The sequence below is a fragment of the Apodemus sylvaticus genome, chromosome 2 (assembly GCF_947179515.1).
Source record: "Apodemus sylvaticus chromosome 2, mApoSyl1.1, whole genome shotgun sequence".
NCBI classification, from domain to species: domain Eukaryota; kingdom Metazoa; phylum Chordata; class Mammalia; order Rodentia; family Muridae; genus Apodemus; species Apodemus sylvaticus.
Window position 1 is genome coordinate 17,857,245 of NC_067473.1, and position 14,004 is coordinate 17,871,248.

The 14,004-nt window shown below is 37.0% G+C and overlaps 1 pseudogene; it reads right to left on the reverse strand.

The window, feature by feature from the left end:
* Positions 1-3,353: 3,353 nt before the first annotated feature.
* LOC127677254 (heat shock protein HSP 90-beta-like) lies at positions 3,354-5,479 on the reverse strand (annotated as a pseudogene).
* Between the last annotated feature and the right edge of the window lie 8,525 nt (positions 5,480-14,004).

Below are 14,004 nucleotides of genomic sequence, written 5' to 3' on the forward strand. Positions count from 1 at the left end.
AGTTCTCAGAAATCTGGTCATGACACTTCCGGAGGACCCTGCTATACCACACCTGGGCATATACCCAGAGGATTCCCCTGCATGCAATAAGGACACATGTTCCACTATGTTCATAGCAGCCTCATTTGTAGTAGCCAGAAGCTGGAAAGAACCCAGGTGTCCCTCAACAGAGGAATGGATAAAAATAAATGTGGTATATTTACACAATGAAGTACTATTTAGCCTTTAGAAACAATGAATTCATGAAATTCTTAGACAAATGGATGGAACTGGAGAGCATCATAGCAAGTGGGGTAACCCAGTCTCAAGAGATCAATCATGGCATGCACTCACTGATAAGTGGATATTAGCCTAGGAACTTTGAATATACCCAAGACCTAATCCACATATTAAATGATTTCCAAGAAGAACTTAGGAGTAGCCCCTGGTTCTGGAAAGACTCAGTGCAACAGTATAGGGGAATACCAGAACAGGGAAGTGGGAAGGGGTAGATTGGGGAACAGGGGGAGGGAAGAGGGCTTATGGGACTCTCGGGGAGTGGGGACCCATAAAAGGAGAAATCATTTGAAATGTAAATAAAGAATATATCGAATAAAAAAATTACCAAAAGAAGAAATTAAATAGTCATAGTAGGAGGATAGAAAGAAGCAAGTGGGTAGGAAGGGAGACGGGGAGGGGAACAGAGATGTCAATCAGGTATGGGGAAATTGCATGGGAGTGCAGGAGATGGATGAAAGTAAGAATGACAATCAGAACATGGGGTTGGGGGCTCATTTCTTTCCTTTTTTCTTTTGATTTTCCAGAATTTTTAATTTTTTCTATCTTCCAGGATTTCCAGTTTACCCTACTCATGAAAATCTTTAAAAGATATTTTTTATTCAATATATTTTTATTTACATTTCAAATGATTTCCCCTTTTCTGGATCTCCAGTCCCTGAAAGTCCCATAAGCACTCTTTCTTCCCCCTATTCCCCTATCCAACCCTTCCCAATTCCTTGTTCTGGTATTCCCCTATACTGCTGCACTGAGTCTTCCCAGAACCAGGGATGACTCCTCCATTCCTCTTGGACATCAATTAATATGTGGGTTATGTCTTGGGTACTCCACATTACTAGGCTAATATCCACTTATCAGTGAGTACATACCATGATTGATCTTTTAAGACTGGGTTACCTCACTTAGTATGATGTTCTCCAGATTCATCCATTTGTCTAAGAATATCATGAATTCATTGTTTCTAATGGCTGAATAGTACTCCATTGTGTAAATATACCACATTTTTTGTATCCATTCCTCCTCTGAGGGACACCTGGGTTCTTTCCAGCTTCTGGCTACTACAAATGAGGCTTCTATGAACATAGTGGAACATGTGTCCTTATTGCATGCAGGGGAATCCTCTGGGTATAAGCCCAGGTGTGGTATAGCAGGGTCCTGCAGAAGTGTCATGCCCAGATTTCTGAGGAACCGCCAGACTGATTTCCAAAGCGGTTGCACCATCTTGAAATCCCACCAGCAGTGGAGAAGTGTTCCTCTTTCCCCACATCCTCACCAACACCTGCTGTCTCCTGAGTTTTTGACCTTAGCCATTCTGACTGGTGTGAGGTGAAATCTCAGGGTTGTTTTGATCTGCATTTCCCTAATGATTAACGATGTTGAACATTCTTAAGGTGCTTCTCAGCCATTCGAAGTTCTTCATGTGAAAATTCTGTTTAGCTCTCTACCCCACTTTTTAATAGGGTTATTTGGCTCTCTGGGTTCTACCTTCTTGAGTTCTTTGTATATATTAGTTATTAGTCCTCTGACGGATTTAGGGTTGCTGAAGATCCTTTCCCAATCTGTTGGTTGACGTTTTGTCCTTTTGACAGTGGCCTTTGCCTTACAGAAACTTTGTAGTTTTATGAGGTCCCATTTGTCAAATCTTGATCTTAGAGCATAAGCTATTGTTGTTCTGTTCAGGAACTTTTCCCCTGTGCCCATGTCCTCAAGGGTCTTCCCCTGTTTCTTTTCTATTAGTTTCAGTGTATCAGGTTGTATGTGGAGTTCCTTGATCCACTTGGAGGGGTGCTTAGTACAAGGAGATAAGAATGGATCAATTCACATTCTTCTGCATGCTGACCTCCAGTTGAACCAGCACCATTTGTTGAAAAGGCTATCTTTTTTCCACTTGATGTTTTCAGCTCCTTTGTCGAAAATCAAGTGACCATGAGTGTGTGGATTCATTTTCTGGGTCTTCAATCCTATTCCATTGATCTGCTTGCCTGACATTGTACCAATACCATGCAGTTTTTCCTCACTATTGCTCTGTAGTAATGCTTGAGGTCTGGGATATTGATTCCCCCAGAAGTTCTTTTAATGTTAAGAGTAGTTTTAGCTATCCTGGGTTTTTTTGTTATTCCAGATGAATTTGAGAATTGTTCTTTCTAACTTTATCAAGAACTGAGTTGGGATTTTGATGGGGATTGCATTGAACCTGTAGATTGCTTTTGGCAAGATGGCCATTTTAACTATATTAATCCTTCCAATCCATGATCATGGAAGATTTTTCCATTTTCTGAGGTCTTCTTTGATTTCCTTCTTCAGAGATCTGAAGTTCTTTTCATATAGGTCTTCTTTCACTTGTTTGATTAGAGTTACCGCAAGATACTTTATGCTGTTTGTGGCTATTGTGAAGGGTATCATTTCCCTAATTTCTTTCTCAGTCTGCTTATCCTTTGTGTATATAGTGGCTACTGATTTGTTTGAGTTGATTTTGTAACCAGCCACTTTGCTGAAGTTGTTTATCATCTGTAGTTCTCTCGTAGAGAACTACATAAACAAACTCGAAGAACAAAACCATATGATCATTTTATTAGATGCTGAAAAAGTACTTGACAAAATTCAGCATTCTCTCATGCTAAAAGTCTTGGAAAGAACATGAATTCAAGGCCCATATATAAACATAGTAAATGCAATATACAGCAAACTGGGGGCTCATTTCTAATGACTAGCTGGAGGTCTGGGACAGGAGAGGATTAGCCAACCAATGACTTCTCCACTTGTGACCCATCCCATATTAGAGAGTTAACTCCTGATGTTGTTGATACTCTGCCATGCTTGTAGACAGGAATCTAACACAAATATTTCCTGAGAAGCTTCATCTAGCATTGAAAAGAGGCAGATACAGAAATAGTTCTACCTGAAAATCCAGCTATACTGTTCAGCATACCCAACCCAAATTTTGTTTCACCATATCACAAGGACACCTGCTCCACTATGTGCATAGTAGCTTTCTTTAAAATAGCCAGAACCTGGCAACAACTCAGATGTTCTGAAGACTAGATAAACAAAATATTATACAGCTAAGTAATAGAATACTACTCAGCTATTGAAAAACAAGAACATCATCAATTTTACAGGCAAGTGAATGGGACTAGAAAATATCATCCTGAGTGAGGTATCTAGACCCAAAAGAACATGCAAGTATATACTCACTTTTAAGTGGATATTAGCCATAAATACAAGATACCCACAATAAACTCAACAGACTCAAAAAAGCTAAAAAAAAAAAATGCCCAAGCAAGGATGCTTGAATCTCACACAGAAGGGTAGACAAAATGTAGACATAGATAGAGACAGAGAGAAAGAACAGGATGAGAGAGGGGACAAGGAAAGGAATTGAGGAGTTCAGAATCAGATATGGGGGAAGAAAAGGGAGAGGGTCAGAGGGCCAAGAGAATGTCCAGCCATAAGTGCTTGTCACCATGTAGCAGGGTGAGGACACAACCCTATTGAAGACAATGACTTTTCCAACATTCTTATCCTTCATGAGTTTGCAAAGATTTTTAAACTTTGCCTTGCTCCACTCCAGTTTCTTCTCTTCATCATCCTCTGGTAGCTCCTGGCCCTCCTTAGTCACTGAGAACATGTTCTTTCCATCAAATTCGTTGAGCTGCTGCATACAGTGCTTGTCACTAGGCTCAGTCATATACAGTAACTCAGAGCTCCACTTCTCAACATAGTCCACAAAGGCAGAATTGTCCACCTGCTCTTTGCTCTCACCAGTGATACACTAGATGAACTTCTGTGTCTCCTTCGTGTGAGACACATATTTTGACAGCGATATCATCTCACCTCGAAGCTGAGAGGAATGTTAGTGAAAGATCTCAGAGAGGCAGGAACGATTGCTGGAATTTTTGTGGGTTCCAAGGTTTAAGTTCTTGGAGAATACCTTATAACATCTCTTGTAGTTCTCTTTGTCTTCAGCCAACTCAAATAAGCGCTCACAGAGCTTCTGTACAGTGTTTTTACAGATAACTTTCAGGATCTTTCTCTGTTGCAGCATTTCTCAAGAAATGTTCAGGGGCAGGTCCTCACAGTAAACCATATCATAAAGATGAGGTACTCAGTTATCAGCTTATTACAACTGTCCACGATGAACACACAACTGACAAATAGTTTGATGTTGTTCTTCTGGTTGTTTTCAAAAGGTCAAAGGCACCTTGCCCAGGAATGAAGAGCAATGGCCCAAATTCCACCTGATCTTCTACAGAGAAGTGTGTGGCTACCAAGTGGTTTTCCCAATCATTACTGAGGATCTTATAAATTTTACCATATTCCTCTTCAGTGATGTCATTAGTATTTCTGGTCCAAAAAGACTTAGTCTTATGCCTTATTCAACTTTTCCTGATCAATGTATGTCTCATTATTTTTTTTTGTTTTCTTTTTCTTATCTTTGCCACTGTAATGCTCCCCTTCTGATCCCACATCTTCAATCTTAGGCTTTTCCTTATCATTATCTTCTTCCTCTTTCTCATCTTTCTCTGCCATTTTATCACTGATCTCCATTTCTTGTTCCTTCTCTAAATAGAGGAGATAGGGTGATCTATGAACTGTGAGTACTTCTTCGCCACTTTTTTGGTCCTTCTCTCCTCTAAGCATTCTATCTGGTCTCCTTTGAGGTGAAGGATCACTTTGGTACCTGGGGCAGTGGGCTCCCCATGGTCTGCATGAACTGTGAAGAAGACTACCACCAGAATACTACCAGGCATACTACTCATCATTATTGTGCTTTGTGCTTTCTCTGTCACTAGATAGGCTGAACAGAATTCAATACAAAAGTGCCAGATCATGAAGATGCCAGAAACAGCTTAGAGAGTCTCTATAAACATATTTGTGCCTTGCTTAGCAATGGTTTGGACTTATTTATGAGGTCAGTCTTGGTCATGTCAATGCCTGTGTCAACCAAAGTCATCGTGTGTTTCTGAGGATTGGAGGTGATGAGAATTTTCAGTTCCTTGCTGTTGTTCAACCTGAAAGGGTCTGGAAGGCTCTCATACCAGATCTTACCCAAGACCCCAAAAGCATCAGAGATCAACTACCAAGGAAAATTTTCCTTGCTTGAATACAAAGTATTAATGATGAGGAACATGAGCTGAACAATTTCTGCCTGAAAGGACAAGGCATCAACCTCTTCCTCTCCATGGTATATGTCCTCAGGCATCTTGACAGAAAAGCCAACTAGGAGTGCAGGGTAGACCTGGACCATGTCCAACTTGCACAGCAAGCCTAGGCTGCACAGGGCTGACTCAAGAACATTATGTGTTTTCTTTATTGATTTTATTACCAATGTATCTTATAGTTGGTAGAGATATTGATATATGACCAGAGACTTCCCCTCAAGTACAACACTCCTGAAAGACAATCTAGCTCCTTTACTCATCCCTGTTTCTTTTCAGTATAAGATAATCTGAGGTTCTGTAGTATTCTTAGAGTACCCCATGTCAAGTAGGCAAATACAAACTGTCTACTAAATCATAGTGAACTGCAGGCTCAAGAATAAGAATCTATAAGAACAATTCATTTTAATATTATAGTCTTTTAAATATGTGAATGTTGGATAAAATTTTTAGAGTTTCTTAGCATGCGAACAAACATAGTTTTTAAAAGAAAATAAAATTTAAGAATCTTCTAAGAATTTGTAATGTCTATTTCCATCATGATGCAGTACCTCAATGAAATCGGTTTAAGTTTGCCATCTCATTTGTTAAATTATTTTTATTTTCATAATTTAAGAATCACCGAAGGACATAACACTCTCATACTACATTCTGACACTAATTAAATTAAGGCTAATATGACATTTTTGATCTTAAAATAAAAATATACATGTATAAATTTAATATTGATACTTTAAAACAAAGCAACACTTCAGGAGGGCCTCAGATAATTAGCACTCTTGCCTTCTGCTGCAGTGTTGCACATTGGTTGACTGCACATACTTCTCTATTGCTAAATGACCTGCCTTTGCATTTAATTTGAATAATGTTCTGACAGCTTTAATCAACTGTAAAATGTTACCAGCAGAAAACAGACTGAAGCCTTCAGATGGTTTTTGTATGTATTCAGTGTTGGCGTAAACAATACCCGTTGTTCGCATTGTTCATCCTCACCTTACCTTGACTCTACTTGTGCCTTTCAACCAAAATCAAGCTACACAATAAAAACCTGTTCAAAGATGATTAATTAGCATCCGTTTTCCACAGTAATGGGCTCTTTCTATTCAGAAATGAAAAAACAAGAAGGAAATAGCTTTGTAGAATAAATTAAGCTAGGGAACCTCTTACACTAAATAATTTTAAAAAGTTTTAAAAATTAGCATTCATGAATTCAAACAAATATATATATATATTCAAACAGTATATATATATATATATATATATATATATATATATATATATATATATATATATATACTGTTGATGTACTGACAACACCAATAAAATGTCTGTACAAAGCCAATAGTAATAAATGATCAGGTACAAATTCAATTGTATTTTACTTCTGTTAAGTTAATTAAGTATGTTTGACCTGGTGTACTTGTATGCGTTCTATCTATATACCAGGTTGTTAACTGTCATAAATGACTTAAAGAAGGATGACAGTTTCAAGTTCCTATAGCCTCATGGGAGTGTTTTAGTCCTTTATTTCAGTAATCTAACATTGGAAGAGCACTCATTCATTGGTAGGGTGACAACAAAAGAACATTCTAAGTCCTCTCTGCTATTCCAAGAACAAGTCTCACAATTCTTCATTGCTGATAGCTGATCCTTGGTGTCAAATAAAGCAGCAGAGACTTCAAAGCAGAGTTTGTATGTGTAAAGTAAGTGAACGCTGGCTGATGCATATGGGTAAGTGGCTGGTAACTAAGATGTCCCCTATTAGTTAGGTAGAAAATAAAGCAGATCTGATTCAGAAGAAAAAGGCAATGGTTTTTCAGGATTTTCAAAAAAGGTCAGAGGCTTTGCCCCATTTGCACACCAGGAGGCTTCGCATGAGAACAGATCCCTCTGATTCTTTCTCAATACTGAACATAATCTTGGTCCGACACATTTCTTGTTTTAGGCGGACACCCAAATATCACAAGTAACTTTAGTTTGCAAATACCCATGTTATATTAATTGATTTCTGACTTATATAGAAAATAGCTTAATATCTTTATCTCATGTTTATTCCTTATATAAAATATTTAAAAGTGGATTATATAGATTAAAAATTTTAAAAATTGACAAAAGCATGAAAATGAGCTAGATTCATCTCAGAATTGATATAGAAAAGGTATATATACAAATGCAAAACATCTTCCAATGACAAAGAATTTTTACTCTGGATATAATGAAGGAAAGGAGGATTTTTCTAAAATCTATTTTAGTTTTATTTCATCACTAATAACATTCCAGCTGATCCCTTACTAAGTAGGAGAGACATGTATGAATGACAGTGAAAGACAGAATTTAAATTACTCACTCAGTTTAAAATTTTTCAAACTATATTTTAAATCATCTGTCTGATGAAATTTACATTAATACTATTTCTAATCTAGGTAAGGCCAATTTTGTACTAAAGCCCTTAAAGATGGTTGCAAGTTTTTAGGGAAAATTTTAAAACAAAGGGAAATTAAAATATTAAAAGTCATTTGTAATATAACCTCATATATAATCATTAAAATTACTGGTTGGTATACTAATAGATATGTTTTATAAAAATCCCTGCATATAAAACAATTTTTAGTACAATGGATATAAAATATGCACTCTTAATCTTGTTTAGTGTAAGTAGACTGCATTTTCAAGCTAGAAAGTATTAATTTTCACATTAAAATATGTCCTGGATAAAATTTCTTGTCATTAAACATCTTGCAATAAATGCATATTTTATGTTAAAACAAGTATGCTCTATGAAAACATGCATTGTATAATAAATTGTATGATAAATCAAAGATAGAAAAATTATACAACGTCTTAAAGAGCTAACAGACATAACATTAATCTTGTTAGTATATAGAAGAACAGAAAGGAATAAATTCAAATTTTGCTTTTTCTGGTTGAATCGTGAGTTGATGGTATAGAAATATAGTATTCTGATTGGGTCAGTTTGATTTATTTCATTTTGGTAACAGGTAAATTACACTTGCCTATGCTTACGAATTCTGCATTCCAATTGATTTTCTCAACTGATTTGAAAAAACTTATTTTTGGAGCAGTAAAGAAATGTCATATAGTAATCAGAGAGTTTCTTATTAGCCATCAGATTATTTCTTTTATTGATTATGATAGAAAATTATCAGCAAAAATTATACTCTATTTTATTTATAGCTTTGTCTACTTTACCAGTGAAGACTTTAAGACACTGAAGAAAGAAATTGTAGAATCTAACAGAAGGTAATAGGACCATACTTTTTTTGCTCATGGGTTGGTGGAATTAACATTAGGGTAAGACATCCAAAGCAATATATATATTCAGTGTAATGACCATAAAAATTTCAGTTCATTATTTTAGAGAATTTTGAAAAATAAGCTTAAAATGTATATGGAAACAGAAAAGGCTTTGCCATCACTGATTTAATCTTATACTACAGAGACATAGCAAGAAAAATCAGTTTACATAAACTTAGGTGGCCTGATCAATAAAAAGGAACTGAAAATAGATAATATCTCATGTTTCCATAGCCACCCAATTTGGGGCAGAGGCCATGAGAGAAAGACACCATCTTCAACAAATAGTGATGACAGCTATGTGTAGAAGAATGTATGTAAAGACTTTACAGTCTTACCTGACCTCCTTAAAGTGATAGAGAAGAAGTATGAACTTTGCTTGAACTCCTGTTCCTGTTCAGAATAAGAAAGATAAGCCCTTTCCTCAGAAAATTGGAAACAGATCTTTCTGAAGAGCCAGCTATACCAATCTTGTGAATATACCCAAAAGATGGTCCACCGTGCCACAGAGGCACATGATCTACTATGTTCATAGCAGCCTTATATGTCATAGCCAGAACCTGGAAACAACCTATATGTCCCAAGACAGAATGGGTACAGAAAGTGTTGTTCATTTATACAATGGAATACTACTCAACTATTCAGAATGAGGACATCCTGAGTTTTTCAAGAAAATGGATGAAACTAGAAAATATCCTGAGTTAGGTAGCTCAGGCCTAAAAGGATATGAATGGTATGTACTCACTAATAAGTAGATATTAGCCACAGAACTCAAAAAGGCAACAAACTTAAGTGTCCAAATGAGGACACCTTGGGAGGAAGAAGAAAGCAATCACAAGTGGGGATGGATGGAGGGAGGGACCTGAGATGGAAAGTGGAAGGGTAGGGAGAGTGGGGGAGGAGTGGGGAACCTGATCTGGTATTAAGTGAAGGAAAAATACTAAAGCCCTGCAAGCTCCGGGAAAGAAGGGAAACAGGCAACCTCGGAGATAGCTTGAGAGGACCCTCTGGAATGCACCAGAGACCTGGCAGGTAAAAGACTCTCAGGACTCAAAGGGATGGAATTTAGATGAAATGCCTGACAGTAGGGGGAGGGAACTTACAGAGCCCACCTCCAGCAGAAAAAAAGGCCATCAAATGGGAGAGGGGGACCATCCCACAGTCACAACTCTGACCCATAATTGTTCCTGTCTGAAAGAATTACAGGTATAGAAATGGAGAGAAGCCTAAGAAAAGAATGTCCAGAGACAGGCCCAAAGTGGGATCCAGCTCAAGAGGAGGACCCAAGGCTTGACTGAGTCTATGAAGAGCTCACACAAAGGGGCCTAGCATGACTGCATTCCAGAAGACCCAACAAGCAGCTGAAGGAGTCAGAAGCAGATATTTGCACCCAACCAATGGATAGAAATAGATGACCCCTGTTGTTGAACTAGGGAAAGCTGAAAGAAGCTGAGGATAAGGCCTACCCTGTAGGAGGACCAGCAGTCTCAATTAATCTGGACCTATGAGATCCCTCAAACACTGGACCATAAAACATGCAGCATACACCAGATGATATGAGATGCCCACACACATACAGTAGAGGACTGCTGGCCCTGTGTTCATTCAGAGATGATGCACCTAACCCTCAAGAGACTGGAGACCTAGGTAGTTTAGCAGTGAGATGGGGTGGGAGTGGGGCCATCCACATGGAGTGGGGTGGGAGGAGGTATAGGATGTGGAACAGTTGGAGGGTAGATGGAAGGATAAATTATTAAGTGTAAAGAAATTAATTATTTTTTTAAAAGGATAAGAAAGAAAGATGACAGGACTCCAACAGCAAAGGTATTGAGATAAACAATTAAAAATAAAAAAGGAGACCACATGAAACTAAAAGCTTCTGTATAGAAAAACGTGCCATCAATCAACTGAAAAGGAAGCCTACAGAAAGGGGGAAAATGTCCTTAATAGTTTCTGTGAGATATTTTTCCGGAACATTTAAGTAGATAGCTTCCTGATCCAAAATATAATTTCTACTTGCATAAAATTTTCTATGAGTACTGTTTGCTTATTTACTTTTATTTACAACTATGTTTTATTTCTCTAAAAGATAATTATAATATATAAGTCATTTAATATGTTTATATCTATTGAAATAATTAGGAATATGCCCTGCTCTTCAATGACAGTTTGCATAAAATATTTCTGATAGTGGCTACATAATCACTTCTGGAAATTCCCTTAAATTTAAGTTTATGTGCAAATAGACATTTGTGTGTAATTTTTATTTTAACATTCTCAATTGCTCCCATACAGTCATGAAATTTGGAAGCAGAATTATGGGGAAAGTAGAGGTGGTGTGAACCAAGTTGATAGTGCTTCAATCAGTGAGTTTAGGCAGATACTGATAAAGTAAGTTACTGTACACAAGAAACTAATTTCTAATAATATATTTTTGAAAAGAAATTTACAAGAACTAAATTTCAATCTGAAAGTAAAGCAAAAACTAAATTGAATTTCTCTGTCTCAGTACCCAAACACTCCCCAGTGGGCTTTACACAGTATCCAACAACACTGCAGAATAGCTTCTAATTTATAAACCAGACACCTTTATCATAAAAACCCCTCTATATAAGCATAAGTAGTATTTTGGGACACAAGAACATGTTCTTGATTTCTTTTAAAAAATTATAACTATACCATCTATACCTTCCTTTTCCTCCCTCCAAACATGCCCATGTGTACATTCTCCTGGCTCTCTTTATAAAATATGGCCTCATCTCTTTATTTTATTACATACATATACATAGATAGAGAGATAGGTGACAGATAAATTAGTAGATATGTATAGATAAGTAGATTATAGATAGATATATAGATTATAGTCAGATAAACTGATTGATCAATAGATAGATGATAGATAAATGTTCTTAAATCATTCACCTACTTATTATCTAGTTTCATTTCTATCCACTCAGCTGAAAAGCACTCTCTTGATCATCCTGGATCATGCTTGATAATCATGAACGTAATGCTACCTGAATCAACATCATAGTTTCTACCATCATAACACCAAGTAATCTGGATACAGATTAAATTTATCATTCATTTTTGATGCACTACTTCTCTCTGCTTTGTTTTTTCACAGATACTTTGCCTAAACAGTTTATGTTGAATATATAATTTTATTCTCTCAGTAGCAGATGATTTTATTGAGAAAAACACTTCTGAGAAAAACATTTGAAAATCTGAGAAAACATGTTGAGGTGTGTGTATGCTCATGTGTACCTGTATCTATGTGTGCCTGTGTCCATGTCTCTCTCTCTCTCTCTCTCTCTCTCTCTCTCTCTCTCTCTCTCTCTCTCTCTCATGTGTGTGTGTGTGTGTGTGTGTGTGTGTGTGAGAGAGAGAGAGAGAGAGAGAGAGAGAGAGTCCATGTATGCGAATGTCCTGAAGTGGTAGATGACTATAGAAAAAGGATCACTAGATGCAAAAATTATAAGTCATGAAAAAAATTTGAAATCTTTGTTTTTCTTGAAGGATTTTTAGAGGAGAGTGGAAAGTCCTTTGATCAAAGCATATATTATGATCATATAAAATCCTCAAGTAATAAATTTTAAAAATGTTTCTTATAAAATATTTAGGGCCTAAAGCCATAGCACTCTAAGCAATTTGAGGAATATAATGCTCTTTGTATGGGATGATATTTTTCACTGAAGAGTTATGAGGAGCATCCTTATGATACAAGAAATGTTATAATAGCCTAGACAACCATACCTTCTCTGGATATTGCCACATGTTCCCTGAGGTTAGCTTCTGCTTCCCAGTTGATAATCTACCAGAATTATGAAAAACCTCAGAGTTAGTTAGAAATGGTGGTAGGGCTTTGAGAGTGAAGCAAAATGGTGTTCTTGAACACATTCAAAATGTGTTCCCAGAGCATAACACTGAAGCACTGGTATTTAGAGATTGAAAGTAGATTTAATAAAAAAAATTGGATAGGACAAAACAAACAAATACAGCAATGTGCTAAAGGCACAAGAAATACATAGATATGGAGATATACACAGTTTCTAACATAGGAGTCCCATAAAAACACAAATTTGCATATAACATATGCAAATGATGCATAAAGTTATTGTGAAAAGTAGCCTCCAATGATACCATTGGGTACATTTTGTGCAAGAACTGCTGGCTATAGGTCTACCCTTAACAGCAGTTTGCTTCCCTACTAAGACTGCATTAGAGAAAGTTCATTTGCAAGTGGTTTCCAATTGGATCTACCTTCTGGCTTAGATATAGTAGTAGAGTCTCCTTTCAGCTGTGGGATCCAATGTGTTGCAAACAAAGTGTAAGACCTGTAATGCCCCTTGTAGTCTTTCTGCCTCTTCTGTCAAAGAGTTCACTAAACCTTTGGGGGAAGAATTTGGTGGAGACATCCAAATTAGGCTTGAGTATTGCAGAGTCTCTTACTCTCTGCACATTGGTTGTGGGATTCTGTATTTGCTCCCATCTGTTGCAGGTGGTAGCTTCTCTGATTTTGGCTTAAAAGGGAACTGATGTATGAGTACAACAGAATGTCATTTGGAGTCATTCTATTGCTATATTCCCTTAGTATAACAGTATTTTTTCTCCTAGACTCCTCCCCTATGTTGTCTCTGGTTTCTGCAAACCCAAGCAGTATCAAGTATGGATCCAATCTCATGGAGTGGGTCTTAAATCAAATTATATACCGATTGGTAAGTCCTATGACCTTTGTGACAGTATTGCACCAGCATATTTTTCAGGCAGGCTACCATTGTATATTAAAATATTTGGATCTGAATAAGGGTTTACATTTTTCCTCTGGAACCAAGCAGAGTATCTTACAATACGATGAACACTAGTTTGTAGGGTGAAGGATATAGTCACTAACACAGTACCTCCATGTTCAATGAGTTCTATAGGCATTGTCTTCAGCAATAGGGGCTTATTGTCAGTTTGTAGAGAGAAACCAATAGCCTCCACAGCAGGCTAGATAATTTGGTGATTCCCATGTGATCCAATGACTCATTGCTCTATTAGATGTCATCCATTCCCAATACTGGAAGCTTTATTTGGTAACGAGAGACATCAAACTGGGACTCTGTCTTCCTCTTTATTTGGCAATTTAATTTAGATCAACTACATGCATGTATATATTTCAGGAAGCTTCTACTATGTTAAGTTTCCATACAACTCAAATGGTCCTTAGTTTTAGTTGTCCTTCCCTCTATTCCATTCCTTACTTCCCCTT